The sequence below is a fragment of the Mustela putorius genome, unplaced genomic scaffold (assembly GCF_011764305.1).
Source record: "Mustela putorius furo isolate JIRA1106 unplaced genomic scaffold, ASM1176430v1.1 tig00003846_pilon_pilon_pilon, whole genome shotgun sequence".
In the NCBI taxonomy this organism is placed as follows: Eukaryota; Metazoa; Chordata; class Mammalia; order Carnivora; family Mustelidae; genus Mustela; species Mustela putorius.
This window is the reverse complement of record NW_025421999.1, coordinates 314,687-330,223: the sequence shown is the minus strand read 5'-3', so window position 1 is coordinate 330,223 and position 15,537 is coordinate 314,687. Positions and strand designations below refer to the sequence as shown.

At 34.9% G+C, this 15,537-nt stretch overlaps 1 protein-coding gene and 1 non-coding gene across 7 annotated transcripts in view; one reads left to right on the top strand and one right to left on the bottom strand.

The window, feature by feature from the left end:
* Positions 1 to 15,537, top strand: part of DIAPH2 (diaphanous related formin 2) — a 980,096-nt gene that overhangs the window by 829,835 nt on the left and 134,724 nt on the right. The window lies entirely within an intron of this gene.
* LOC123387204 lies at positions 4,410 to 4,516 on the bottom strand. The gene has a single exon (XR_006601530.1). It is a non-coding gene; the product is annotated as a U6 spliceosomal RNA (small nuclear RNA).

Here is a 15,537-nt window from a genome sequence, read left to right as displayed (position 1 = left end):
TACAAGAGAAAATACAAGAAAAACAGAGCCTTTTGTTCAAGTTTTACATGTCTTCTCATCAGTCTTTGTAAATATGCTCTATAAGACGGGAGGTAGACAGAAGTTAGTGAAATTCTTTAGAATAAATGTAACTAATTAATTGCTTTTCCAGCTTTCTCACAGATTTACTCAGAAGAACAGGTCTTCTGAAGTTTAAGATTTTTATCTAGTGTGTATGAGTATTCTAAGGGATTGAACTGTTGTTTGAGGGAACTCTAGAATCTAGGGTGATATTTTCAATTTCCACTTGGGAAGGTTTAAGCTTGAGATTTCTAAGGGTTATTGGTCTATTGTTTGTCTGGCATAGATGTAGTATATAGCAAGCAGTACAGTACTTTGTGGGCAATGAACAGGGTTTTTTTTTTATTTCATACATTATTCAAAACTCTGCAGTGATTTCAGAAAGTCAGTGTATATACCAGACACAAAGAAATGAAAACACAAAAACAAGGATATGATTTTCATACTGTTTGGAAAGTTTATACTATTGTATATGGATTTCATCTTTATTGAAAGTTATAATGGCTGTTATATTTTTAGCAGACTTACCACTGTTAATCAAATGTGTGCATGTCTATCTTGTTAATAAACTAATTACCTTTAAATATTTGGAGCTAATCTCTGAAGAGAAGTTTATATCAAGAAAGATAAGCAGTCTGACTTTGTGGATAATCCACTGCTTATTTTAGTCGTATTTGTGACATCATTTCAGTTGTCTATATCAGTACTACTTTAAGTGCCAGAGGTAATGAAAGATTTTTTTTTAAAGTTCTTTTTAAAGAAATTTTCTTTTTTTAAAAAAAGATTTTATTTATTTATCAGATAGAGATCACAAGTAGGCAGAGAGGCAGGCAGAGAGAGAGACAGGGAAGCAGGCTCCCTGCTGAGCAGAGAGCCCGATGTGGGGCTTGATCCCAGGATCCTGGGATCATGACCTGACCTTAAGGCAGAGGCTTTAACCCACTGAGCCACCCAGGCGCCCCTAAAGAAATTTTCTAATATGAAGTTTTCATTTTATGGTCCAAAATTAAGTGAACTCTCATATACTTGTAGAGAACATTAAAACAAGTTTACTTAGTAGTCCTAAAAATCCACAGCATGAAGGCACCAAGATGACCATCCTTTGTAAATGGGATAATGGTCCAATGCAGAAAATAAATTTAGAAATAAAATTACATCATAATGAGTTTCTAGGAAATTATTAGAGGATGTTTTCAATATTGAATTCAGGTAGAATTAGATTAGAAAAGACAAATGTGAAGAAAAACATCATATCTTGCCATTTGAATTTTTTTTTTTCAGTTGCCACAAATAGTATTGATTGCTTTGCATGGTTCATTTAGAACTTCCTGGCAGAGGAAAATGCAAAGCACTGAAAAAGGATTATGGTCAAGCTGAATGCTGTCTACACAGACTCTATGCATTATAGATTATCCTTGTGCTTCCAATTTCTTAACTTCTTCCTTACGTACCATGTTTTGTGGTCCTGGGTCCTTTGTACACCACTTTCCTCACTTCCTTTCTGCTGCTTTAGAATTGTGTTTTATCTTTTTACTTCCCTTACAACATTGTTTCCCACTGCCATTGTCCCAATCTGATATTCCACATATTAGTCGTGAGGAAGAAAAACTTGACAGAAAAAATGAGGAAATATAATTCTGTCAGCATTCTTTGAAGTCTGTCTTACTTAAGTCTCACCATTCTATCCCTTTTAGGAAAACAAACAAGACTGATAATATTAATGAATAAATTCTCTCTTACTTTATGTAAAATTGTTCAGGTCTTGGTGTCAGGAAGGAGTCAATGAAGGATATTTCAAAGGGACAGAGAAAAGTTTCCAGATGGATTATTGGTTCCCAGACTTTTTAGGATTATAATGTCATCACTGCTGGAATTTATAAGTACTCCTGGTAGTGAGTAAAGCATGAAGCAGAAGATGAATCTTTTGTATACTTATAAAGATTATTTTATCAAGTAGTACAGACAGTTGTGAAATGACTGCATGATTTTTGTGCTCTCAGAACATACACACTCTGGAAAGAAAAAACATTAAAGGGGAAAATACCTTTTCATACAAGTTCCTCCGACCACAGTGGGCAGTCGATTACAGCCTTAAGTTATAAACGTATTCAATGAAAAGGAAAAAGTGGGATTTCAGTAAGTAGAGTAGTTTAGTAGTGTTAAGACTTTACAAAAATTTTTGCTCTCCACATACATTCAAATAATGTATTAGATTTTACTCTAACAGGTCATAATGAAGTTCTTCTACACTAAGGAGAAATCTTTATAATTAGGCATGTAAAACAAAATATTTTTTAAAAGCACTTGTCTTATAAACTACTTGATATGTTAATTTTTCTCTAACATCTTGAAAACATGTAGCTCTGTTCATTCAATTTTTTTTTTAACTTGGAGACGAACTTCAGTAAAAGTGAGACTCTGCAGTGTGTATACTTACCTGTTTTTCCAAATCAAAGCATGGCCCTTAGAAAGTAGCATTTTTTATCAATCCTTTTTTATAAGATTTTATTTATTTGAGAGAGAGAGAGAGAGCACTAGTGCAAAGGAGGAGCAGAGAGAGGGGGAGAAGCAGACTCCCCACAAAGCAGGGAGACCCTGCAGGGGGTCCCCTTGATCCCCCATGTGGGGCTTGATTCCAGGACTTTGGGATCATGACCCAAGCCTAAGGCAGATGCTTAACTGACTGAGCCACCCAGGTGCCCCATGATATTTTTTAAAGATTTTATTTATTTATTTGACAGAGAGACACAGTGAGAGAGGGAACACAAGTAGGGGGAGTGGGAGAGGGAGAAGCAGGCTTCCCACCAAGCAAGGAGCCCGATTCGGGGCTTGACCCCAGGACCCTGGACCATGACCTGAGCCAAAGGCAGATGCTTAACGACTCAGCCACCAAGGTGTCCTCAATCATGATTTTTAATCAAGTCATCTGAAAGCTCTATTATTATGCATTAGGCATGACTTTTTAAACTACTACTTCCATTCTTGGCCATCAGATATATTTTGTTCTCCTAGTTGATTTGGCTATAAAAGTTAAATATGGCAAAGTTGTCTTTAAAAATTGGAGGGGTGCCTGGGTGTCTCAGTCAATTAAGTGTCTGCCTTCAGCTGGGGTTATCCCAGGGTCCTGGAATCAAGCCCCAGGTTGGGCTTGGCGGGGAGCCCGTTTCTTCCTCTCCCTCTGCCTGCCTCTACCCCTGCTTGTGCTCTATCTCTGTCAAATAAATAAATAAATAGATCTTTAAAAATAATTAAATAAACTTGGAAAATAAGCTCAGTTTTGAAGTATGGTTTCCTTTGCCTTCTTTCCTGTGTTCTGTAACATGTGGAACTTGTCTTGGCATAGTTGAAGGTAAAAAGGGTAGTGGTTGGGTAGAATTCATCATAGAATTCTATTTCCTGTGTGTCCAAACCTGCTTTTATACCAATTAGCTATGACCTTTAATTTTAGCCTTAGGGCATGTGATTATTAGAGGGAACCATTTCTGAAATATTTTCTTTCTAATATTAGTTTAAGCAAATTTTCTTGCAGTGCTAACTCTTTTTTCATGTTTTTTTCCCTCCATGTGCTGCTGCTTTCCACTAAGCTGCTAAATCTTTTGCAGAGGCATTAAAGGCAGTGTTTCTAGAAATGTGAATAGCTTGTGCCCTTTTCTGAGTGTCCTACTTCAGAAATACTGCAGCTGCAGTGGTAATATGTGCCTTCATTTCTTCCCATTTCTCTCTGCAGGGAAGTTCCTGCCTTAAGGTAGACCCAAGCTCTTTTATTCTTGGGATTTTTCTCCTAAATGATACGAATGCTTCAGTCATGTTTTCTAAAGCATGTTGTTTCTTTGTTCACTTCTTCTACATTGGTTGACTCTGTAGCTTGTAGGAGTAATGGGGAGTGGGAGAGAGTATAAATGAATAATTACAAATCTATCTTTTCTATTAGGAAAACAACCCAAAGCAAGGGCTGTATGAATATAGTCACAGTAACATGACTTTAGAGATGACACACAGTGCATTTGTTACCTGTGTATGTGATACAAGGAATATCTCTACAGGCCATAGATGTCAGAAATGTAGCTAAAATGAAAACAAGCCCCTGGTACATTTTCCATGATACTTTGTCATAGGACTACATTGCTTCACATGAAAAGCTCTTAATTTGACTTGCATTTGTGGCAGAGAGTAAAAGGATTTAGCTGAGTTACGTTGTTTAGCCCGCTCCCTCCAGTGTATTTCTTTTATGTAATTCTACCACTTTCCTTTTCCATCCACTTGTCATTTTGTTTTCAATCTGAATGTCACACTGTTTATGAAATGGTCACTGCTTTTGAAGTTCATTCTGTAGAGCTCTAAGTTTTACTGAGAAGAAAATAGTTGTCACAAATTTGCATGCCATCCTTGTGCAGGGACCATGCTAGTTTTCTCTGTATCATTCTAGTTTTAGTATATGTGCTGCCAAAGTGAGCATGATAATTAAAAAAAAGAGTTATTGAACAAATTAGTTAAATCCCATTCAAATAATAGAACGCAAACTTGACTTATTCAACTTTGATATCTACTTTGAATCTTTTGTGCCTGCTGTCCTCCTGAAAGCTGCTACTACTTGTTTAATTTAAATAGGAGAGAACAAAACAGAGATAGTAGAATACTACTTCTTTTCACTGACTTTAAATTAATTTTAGATGACACAGAACTACATCTTCATTATTAAACAGAGAAATTCATTATATACTCCAAAGTGTTCTATTCTTTTAACTCCTTTAATAATGTCAGGATTCTGCATCAGAAGAACAAGGAAACTAATATTTTCTTAGGGTATAAATCTTTTTCTTTCTAAACCAACAAAGTTAAAAATTCTTTTTTCTCATGTTTATGACTCTTCTCTGGCTAATTGAAACAATTCATATGAATAATTTATATTACTGACTATCTTGCCCCTTAAACATTCATGGAAGGAAAAATAAAGTTTTAAAATAAAAAGAAATAAGCCTGCTTTGAAAAGATTATATCTCATTAACAGTTTTTGTTATTTATATTTTCCTAAATAAGCTAATTTTGAGATATATAAATGCATTAAGTTGGTGATGACTCTTGATTTTTACTGCTATTTGTACCCAGCTGTGTCAACTGTACAAACGATAAAATAATCATTAAAGGACTGATGGCTTAATATAATAGCTGTTGTGCTGTAAATGTCTTTTATGCTTTGATAATGAACTGTCTCTTTCGCCTTGGTATCTACTTTTCAAAAATCTATTACCCATTCCTGATACTATTTAACTGGAGCTATTAGTCCTTTGACAGTACTGCATGCTATTGACAGTATCTTTTAATTTGCTTAATTTTCTGACATTTTCTATGTTAATTTTTTGACTTTGGGATTTTTAAATGCCAGATTTGTGCTTAAAATAGAAAACCCCCCCACTAATAAGATTTAGGCATATCACCTAAGTACTACAGATGTAGTACTTATCCCAGATATAATAGGGGGAGATAAAGAAAGGATCATAGATAATAAATTTGCCCTGCTTTCTCCACAAAGTTATTACTGCAAGCTTTAAGTCTCAGCTTTTATTGATAATATAAATACGAGTTATGTAAGGAAAGCTTATACCTATTTATAATAGCATTCAAATCTGGTTTTAGTAATTGCTTTAGGCCAGACCACTCCATAAACAGTCCCAAGGCAATTTGAAAATAGGTATTTGTTCAATAATCTTTTTTATTGCGTATGCATTTTATTTTATGACTTTTGTAATTAAAGTAATAAAATTCAATAGTATTTCCTGGTTAACTAGCAGGTAAACAACTTTGTACAATATGAATGTATTTTATCTCATGAAACAATGGATGGTCATTCAAAAGGAAGATTGTTAGGAGAGGATAGGAAAAGGTAGTATTTTCCATTGGTGATCAGGCTTGTAACAAAACAATTCCTACTATAATCCTAGAGAATTTCATCTGACTAAATCTCCACTCAAATGACAAGCATGGAATGAGGGCTATAGTCAGAGGAACAAAGGATGGGAGGACCTATATCTGAATGAGTGCCCCCGTAGTTCTCTTTAGAGGGACCCATTATGCCCTCCATTGGCACGTCTCACCATTGCTTGTGAAAATACTTGGCATTGAATTATAGTGTAGGTCTTACATTGTACTTGCTAAAATTGCTTATGCAATTTCAATTGGCTGTGGTATTTATCATGTTCTGTCCTCAGCATTATGTAGCATGATTAAGCCTATAATGCAGCTGCTTTGTGTATGTGTGTATGCATATCAAGTGAATGTTCTGTATTGCGCAAATACTAGTTAAAGTTTCTAGAGTGCTGAGGTGTCTAGATGAAGGATAGTAAGTCTTGGGCTTAAAAAACAGACTTTTGTGCTGTTCTTCAGGATCAGAATTGGTTATATATATATGGGTATATATATCTATCTATTGGTGAACAAAATAAATCTGTCTTCAGTGTTAATAGAAGTTGCACATGGGTATCAAGAAGTAAAAATCTTCTAAGATAATTATAAAATCATGTTGTATAGCTCAGTTTTTACAATGGTCCAAATATGGGGGCATTTGTTTATGCCATGAATTAGTATATATACAATTTTTAACCTACAACACCCTTAAAAATGGCTTTAGAAGTACAAACTTGGTTGGTTTCTTTTAAAGTAGGTAGAGGTCTGGAGGATGAATATTAATTATAAAAACCTCTGAAAATTAGACTTGGTAAAATGAGCTATGTCATATGAAACAGCTCCTGCTTTCATTGATCTGCTCTATTGTTTTTTTAAATTTCTATATCATTTATTTCTGCCCCACACTTTATTATTCCCTTCTTCTTCTGTCTTTAGGCTTCTTTTGTTTTTCTTTTCTAGCTCCTTTAGGTGCGAGGTTAGGTTGTTTATTTGAAATTTTTTTTGAGATAGGCCTGTATTGCTATATACTGCTCTCTTAGGACTGCTTCTGTTGCTTCCAAAATATTTTGGACCATTGTGTTTTCAATTTCAATTTTTACCTTGTATTCCTTTAATTTTCTGTGATTTTCTGGTTGACCTATCCATTGTTTAGTAGCATATTGTTTAACTTCCATATATTCGTGGTCTTTCCGAATTTTTTCTTGTGCTTAACTTTTGGTTTCATAGCATTGTGGTCAGAAAAGGTGCATGGTATTATTTCAATCTCTTTGTATTTGTTGAGGGCTACTTGTGACCTAATATGTGATCTATTCTGAATAATGTCCCATGTGCATTTGAAAAACCTGTGTATTCTGCTGTTTTAGGATGGAATGTTCTTAAAGTATCTGTTAATTCTATCTGGTCAAGTGTGTTATTCAGAGCTGTTGTTTCCTTCTTTCTTTCCTGTTTGAAAGATTTATTTATTCATTTGAGAGAAACAGAGAGAGCAAGTGAGGGGAGGGACAGAGGAAGAGAGAAATCATCTGCAAGTCATGGATCCTGACTCAGGGCTTAATTTCACAACACTAAGATCACAACCTGAGCTGAAACCCAAGAGTCAGGTGCTTAATACCCTGCACCACCCAGCCACTCATCCTTGTTAATTATCTATTTAGATGATCTGTCCATTGATGTAAGTGGGGTGTTAAAGTCCCCTACTCTTCTATTATTATCAATGAGTTCCTTTTTGTAATTATTTTATATATTGGGTGATCCCAGGCTGGGTGCATAAATAGTTATAATTGTTAGATCTTCTTGTTGGATTGTCCCCTTTATTATAATATAGTGCCCTTCTTCATCTCTTTTTACAGTCTTTGTTTTCAAGTCTAGTTTATCTGATGTAAGTATTGCTATTTCAGCTTTCTTTTGACATCCATTTGTGTGATAAATATTTCTCCAACCTTCATTTTCATCTGCAGGTGTCTTGGGTCTAAAAAGAGTCTCTTGTAAGCAGCATGGAGATGGGTCTTTTTTTTTTTCCATTCTGACAGCCTATGCCTTTTGATTGGAATGTATAGTCATTTACATTCAGAGTAATTATTGATAGATATATATTTATTGCCATTTTTTTGGTTTTATCATTGTTTCTGGAGATTTTCTCTGATCTTTTCTAATCGTTGTCACATTTGGTCTCTCCTTTGCACCCAAGGAATCCCCTTCAATATTTCTTGGAGGACTAGTTTAGTAGTCATAAACTCCTTTAGTTTTTGTTTGTCTGGGAGACTCTATCTGTCCTACAATTCTAAATGACAGCCTTGCTGGGTAGACTATTCTTGGCTGCATATTTTTCCCATTCAGCGCTTTGAATAAATCATGCCACTCTCTCTGGCTTGCCAACTTTCTGTAAGGGTATCTGCAGTTAGCCTTATGGGTCTTCTCATATAAATTAGGCTTCTTTTGTCTTTTTCCCTTTAAGATTTTTTTTCTTTATCATTATAGCTTGCAAATTTAATTACAATATATCTTGGTATGGCCTGCATTTGTTGGTTTTGATGGGAGTTCTCTGTGCCTCCCAGATCTAAATGTCTGTTTCTTTCCCCAGATTTGGGAAGTTTTCAGCTGTCATTTCTTCAAATAAGTTTTCTACCCCTTTCTCTCTCTTATTCTGGGATTCCTATAATGCAAATGCCTTTGTGTGGTTTTGTTGTTGTTGTTGTTTTTACATTTGGTGGAGTCACTGAGTTCCCTAAGTCTGTCCTTCTGTTTCATAGTTCTTCTTTCTCTCTTTTGTTGAACTTCATAATTTCCATTATTTTGTCTTGTAGGTCACTAATTCATTACTTTGCTTCTTCCAGCCCAGTGTTCATTGAATCAAACCTGTTTCCTGTCTTGTTTATTTCATTTCTCATCTTTGATTGATTCTTTTTTATTTCTTTTGTCTCTGTGGTAAGGGTCTCACTGTTGTCTCTTTTTTTTCTTTTTTTTTTTTTTTTTTTAGATTTTATTTATTTATTTGACAGTGAGAGAGGGAATACAAGTGGGGGTTAGGAGGAAGGGAGAAGCAGGCTTCCTGCCAAGCAGGCATCCCAGTGCAGAGCTCAATCCCAGGACCCTGGGACCATGACCTGAGCCAAGGGCAGACACTTAATGACTGAGGCACCCAGGTGCCCCTCACTGATGTCTTCTATTCTTTTCTCAAGCCCATTGAGTATCCTTATGATTGTTACTTTAAATTCTCCATCAGGCATATTACTTATATCTGTTTCACTTAGATCTCTGGCTGTGGGCTTATAATCTTCTTTCATCTCGGATAAATTCCTCTTATCTTTGTGTTTTATGTAAGTCTCTGCCTTCTTTTTGTTAGAAAATCCGGTTATGTCTGCAGTCCTTCGATGTGGCCTCTTCTCTCCCTTTAGTTGTGGAATTTGTTCTGTCAGTCTTCAGGTTGATTTCTGGGATATTTAGCATTATTTGATAGTTATCTCACTGTGTTCATGGGACAAGACAAGCCCAGGATCCTCCTACTTTATTGCCATACTGGTTTTCTGGTGTTTTTTGTTTGTTTGTTTGTTTTGTTTTGTTTTGTTTTTCACCCTCAGTAAATATGACACAACACAATAATATTGAGGGGGTGGGTATGTTGAGACCCACCCACAGCAATAAAAAGTGATTGCTAATACGCTGATTCCAGTGAAGGAGATGAACTAATCATCAAAACAGATAACATCTTACAAAGAAAAAATATAGGATTCAAAACTAATTGCAACTGGTCTCAGCCAAGTAAAAAATATGTATGTAGTTGTTGAAAAAAATCAAAATGAAATACATCAAAATATTAAGTCCTTATAGCTATATCACAGTACTGTGGGTGCTTTTTAGTTTCTTCCAACTTTTCATAACACTCTTTCATGACCATGTGCCAGTTATATCATCAGAATAAATAAAATAGGATTTAAAACATTTTTAAGATGAAAAGGAACTTTAAACACAGAGTAGTTCTCCTCTATTTAAAGAAAAAATAGACACACCTCAAGTATGCTCTGAGGACCTTGTTGGATTTAGAGAACAGCACAGTATTTGATGTTAATGATGATTATGTAAATCAGCAATGATGAATTTTCTGTAGATTTCCTTTTTGTATGCAGCAAAATGTGTATCTGTGAAACATTTCTATACAAATGGCTAAGATAAAATGTGTTAGTATTTAAAATTTATAAACACTCAGCTACCCAAATCAACTCATTCTCTGAGGTTTCTGGATAGTAGAAATTATATTTTAGCTTTTTCTATTTTAAAATGAAATTGATCTATAGCTATGTGTCCTATTATGCAATATTATTATATCTAAGCTTCCTCTCCTAAATAAGCATCCATAGCTATTTATTGAGACTTTATTTTCAAATGCCCATGGCAACAAATGCTTAAGTGACTGTCTTTGTTCTTCTGTAAATGGCCCAGTTAGATGTTAAAATATATCCTATTTTCCTCAAATGTGAGGCTTTTACTGTTCGATATTGTGTTTGTTGCTTGACCCTTGCTTTTTTGGACTTCCTTTGCACAAAGTAAGAGAAGAAATATTTACGTATTTCCCAACTTTTGCAGATTATGAAAATCAAATCATAAATTATTCAAGCTATTTTGAAAGCTTCCTGAGAAAAAGTATATAACATAAGGAATACAATATTTAGAATCATATCTCCTTGCTGGTTTTATTACAGTTGAAGCACACGGTTGCTATTTAATCCTCTCCTCTTAAAGATAAAATCGTACAATAACAACAAAACACAATAATGCTAACAGTGAATTCATTTCCTTGTGGAAAAATCTAAAGTAGTATATATTCATCTTTTATGTATGAATATGCTTGTAGCATTAATTGAGTCTTCATTACTGCTTAGCAATCTCCTTATCCATTGTTCACCAAATCACATGCCTTGGTAGTTATTTCAGATCTGTTCTATTCTCTCCAATCCCTCAAACTAAAACTCATTCCGAATAGGCTCAGTAAATTACCTTGTGTTCCAAGCTCCCTCGTTTTCTTTCTGTACCCCTTCCTGAGGCCCATATTTTACTAGTCCTCTCACTCCTCTTATACCCTTCAGAATCATGCATCATGAGTTATCCTCTGTTTCTTTTTTCTTAATGTCTTGCTTTAAATTGATTTCTTTTTCCTACAGAAATGCTGAGGTCTTTCTTGTACTTTAAAAGCCAAGCTCAATGATAAATAAACCAAAAAATAAATAAATGAAAATAGGTCTCCAAGCTACTACCTTATGTCCAGCTGGGGAGAAATGACATGGCCACACCAAAGAGGAGATGCGTATATATCTGTGTGTATGTACAATGTATGAATTTATATGCAGTGACACCCATAGAATAACCTTATGTGACCTACTGAGAACTTGCCTCTCCTGAGAGGTTGGTTTAATTGGAATTGCTTAATCCGTTATGAGGCCTTGATGGTCAGTCAGTCCTCTCTTCTCCTTAATCTTTATTGTGAAATTTCCAAATATATACAAAATAGAATAATATAATTAACCCAGCATCTAGCTTCAACAAGGATCAGTTCACTGTCAATCTTGTTCTGTCTATACTCCCACCTTTGGATATTTTCAAACAAGTCCTAGACATTACATTTTTTCATCAGTAAATAATTCTATATGTATTCATAAAATAGTATTTTATATTAGTATGTATAGTATTATTTCTAACATAACCAAATAATTCTATCATATCTTATTAAAAAAGTTTCATTACTAATGAATATCCAGTGTTCACATTTCATGGCCTACTGTGCCTTCTCTCTGCCTCCTGGCCCCAGTTTAAATCAAGAACTAACTAAAATTTATTTATTATTAGGTTACTGCCTATGTTCTCCTCTAGGATTCTGATGGATTCCTGCCTCACATTGAGGTCTTTTATCCATTTCAAGTTTACCACCTTACACCAGTTAGAATGGCCAAAATCAACAAGAAGGTAAACAACAAGTGCTGGAGAGGATGTGGAGAAAGGGGAGCCCTCTTCCACAGTTGATGGGAATGCAAGTTGGTGCAGCCCCTTTGGAAAATATTGTGGAGATTCCTCAAAAAATTAAAACAATAGTAGGATTCACCTCATGGTTGTTTTGGGGACTAAATGAGTTAACATTGGTAAAGTACTTATAACAGTGCTTGGTAAGCATTTCTTCAACACATAATAAAGCTTATCTCCCTCTGGAAGAGTTATCCCTGAATATTTAATTAATAAAAGCTAGACTTAGTTGTTCCTGCCACATTACTGAATGGCTGTATGAGTTCTAGTAGTTTGGGGGTGGAGTCTTTTGGGTTTTCCCATATATATATTATATATAATATGTTATATAATATAATCGTTATTACCATTATATTAACTGGCATTTATTTATTTATTTGCCACCTTGTTCTGTTATTTAACAATGTATTTTGCACATTCTTTTGTATGAATGCGTATCTTCCTTATTCCTTTGTACTGCTGTGTAGTATTTTTTTAAACTGACATTTAATATACCAGGCATCGTGGCTCACATATTTTCTAGGTCACTTAATCTTTGTATCAGTCTTTTAAGATTAGTAATATTATTCTTATTTTACATATAAGGGTACTGAGTAGTTCAGTAGGTTGTCCAACATAATAAGCTAATAAGTGATGGTGTAGATATGGCAAATATAAAAGAAGCTGTGTGAGGATTAGGAATACAGACTATGGAGCTTAGCTGTCTGGGTTCACATCCTGTCGCTACCACTTCTTAGTTGTGCATCTTGAGCAAGTTACTCAGCCTCTATTTCAGTCTCCTTTTTTGTAAAATGAGCATAATAGAAATAATTACCTCATAGGTTATTCTGAGGATTAAATGAATTAACGCTTGCAAAGTGCCCAAAATGGTGCCTAGTACATCATAAGCATTTTGTATGTATTAGCTTGTTGTTGTTACTGCTATTATTAATCATTATCAATTAATTTTTTAGCTCTGATTTTAAGAAGGCTACAGTTAAGAGGGAGAGATTGAAGGTATTCATAGGAAGGGGAGAAACATAGCATTAACTTTCAGGGGTAGAGAAAAAAGAGAGGTGTTTCTACCACAAAGATGGACAGGACAGAAGATAACTGATGTCTAGATGAAGGCAGATGATGAAACTTGCAGTATAGACTCATTCTTACAAATTAGAAGGCAAGATCATCTTTTAGGAATGAGTAAAGTAGAGTAGAATTGGAAGCCTGTGGAGTCAAGAGGAGTTTGGACACACTTGAGGAGTAAGTCAGGGAGCACGTATTAGACATAGCCAAGTTAAATCTTGTCAGTACTCAATCGCAGCTTGATTCCCTGAGGCTAAGGAAGCTAATGCTCAGGGAGGGGTACCTCAGCAGCCTACTGAAGCCAGCAAGTCTGGACATGGTTGAGTGGGATGGTTATGATGGTAAGTAGAAGTGCAGGTGCGTTGAACAGGGAATCAGGAAACGTGGAATCTTTTTCCAGTTATGCTATCACCTATGAAATAGGTCATCTGACCTCCAGATCTCAGTTAATTCCCTTATGAAATGAGAGAGCTTCATCATTTTATCTCTAACTTCCCCTCTAACTCCAGAATTTGTGACCCTAAGGGGCTGATTCTAGAGTCTAGCTGTAGGAGAAAGTAGTCAATTGAAATGCCCAAAGTAACAAAGTGATGGAAAGCTCAGGGAGGTTGGGATGCAGGTTCAATAAAAGGGAAGGTAGAGGAGAGTCATGTTAGTCAGGCTCAATTTCAGTCCTTTCCATCCTTAAAATTTGTATCTGTGTTCAAAAAAATTTTTAAACTAGTTCCAACTTCTTGTAGCAGATATTTTGGATATTGTGAATTTAATAGGCTGTGTTTGACACACAAAAAACTAAATGTTATTTATTTTAGTTTTCATATCTAAAATGTTCATTAACACATAAAAAATAAAGTTTACTTATAGGGGTTTATTTTCCTGCTTTTAAGCAGAAGATAACAAAAGAGTATTTTATGCTTTCCTGTGCCCATAATCATATTACATTTCAGAGTAGCTAACTAGGTTGCTTGAACATGCTGTTACAGAACTGGTTAATCCATAATTCAGTAGGTTCTTGGCTTCCAAGTTGCCTTATTGACAAGCCTGAAGAAAGTAGATGGAACTAATTAGCACTCAAGCATTATAAAATAGGAAGAATTAAATAAAGCAGCTTCAATATTAAACTCAGACCCCTGTGAGGATACTCCCTTTAGTTATGGGGATTTTGAAATGATGGACAGGCTAAACCAAAACTCATAATCCTATTACAGTCTCCTACACCCACCTAATAAGCTTTAAGAACTGTTTCCTTAGTTTGGGATATTGCCATCTTCCTCTAGGCTTTTCCATATATAGCTTATAAATTCTTTACTGTTCCCACTAAATGCTTTGTTTTTTAAAAGAGTGTAAAAGAGAGAATGTAAGTATATATACATATTGATGCATTTTGACTATAGTAATACTGTTGGCCTGTAGGGAACTTCAGATTATTAATAATTAGAAGAAAGCTTTTTAAGAGAAAAGCTTCAGGCTTAGCTATAATGAGGCATTTGAAAAGGAGAAAGGGATATGTTTGTGTACATAGTGAAAGTATTGAGCCCTTTGGAATGTTATGAGCCATGGTGTGCTAATAAATGTTCCAGCAGACATCTTTGTACCCCTGATGTACCCTTGCAAAATGCCTTTAGTTCACATTTTTTAAAAAATATTTCTACCTCCTGACATTTGTTGCTGGGGGCAAGGGTGTAACAGGGTAAATGTGATGGAGAAAGAATAGTAGTAAGAAGCAGATAAATTGGTGGTCTAGAATAATGAGGCCATTTTCAGCTGAGCTCTGTGGTTCATGTGAATTAATTAACCCCTTACAAGCATTTGTCTGACAATCCTAATTCTCATTCAGTTCAATGCATTTTATAATTATCGTTTAACTAAATAGCACTAAAAACTGTTTATATCCTGGCATTAAGGGAGCTTTGTAGAATTCTATTCCTATAAATCATATGAACTTGTTTACAATTTGCAGTAGTCTTCTTTTTCTCCTGGTTTGTGCTCAGGTTGCTGTTTGCTGTTTTTAAAATTTTTTGCAGGGTACTAATTATAGACATGCTTTGAAGTTTGGCTAGCTTTCTAAGGGTGAAGGACATCAGTAAAGACCATTTTCACATTTTCATTGGAAGAATTTAGGCTTAAACTATTATCTGTCATGTTAAACAAAATTAATCCAATAATGCTAAATGGATATAGAATGATTAATTACTTGTTCTTAAGACCTTTGTCATTTAGTTCTTGGTGCTAAGATGGTGATAAAACACTTTTACACAGAAAGAGAGAAATGAGAGTATTGATGATGCTGTGAAAGAGTATGAAAACACTGGAGAAATGTGTTTAAGATGGGAAGTGAGAAGTAGGCATAGGCTCACTGCCTATGCCCTGCATATGTAATTACTTTTTCTTTTCCTACTAAAACTTGAGGTAATATTAAAAGGATTTTACTTAATTATGTCTTTGTTGATTGTAAGAAACAAAAAACCATTTTTTTAAATTGAAGAGTAATTGACATACAATATT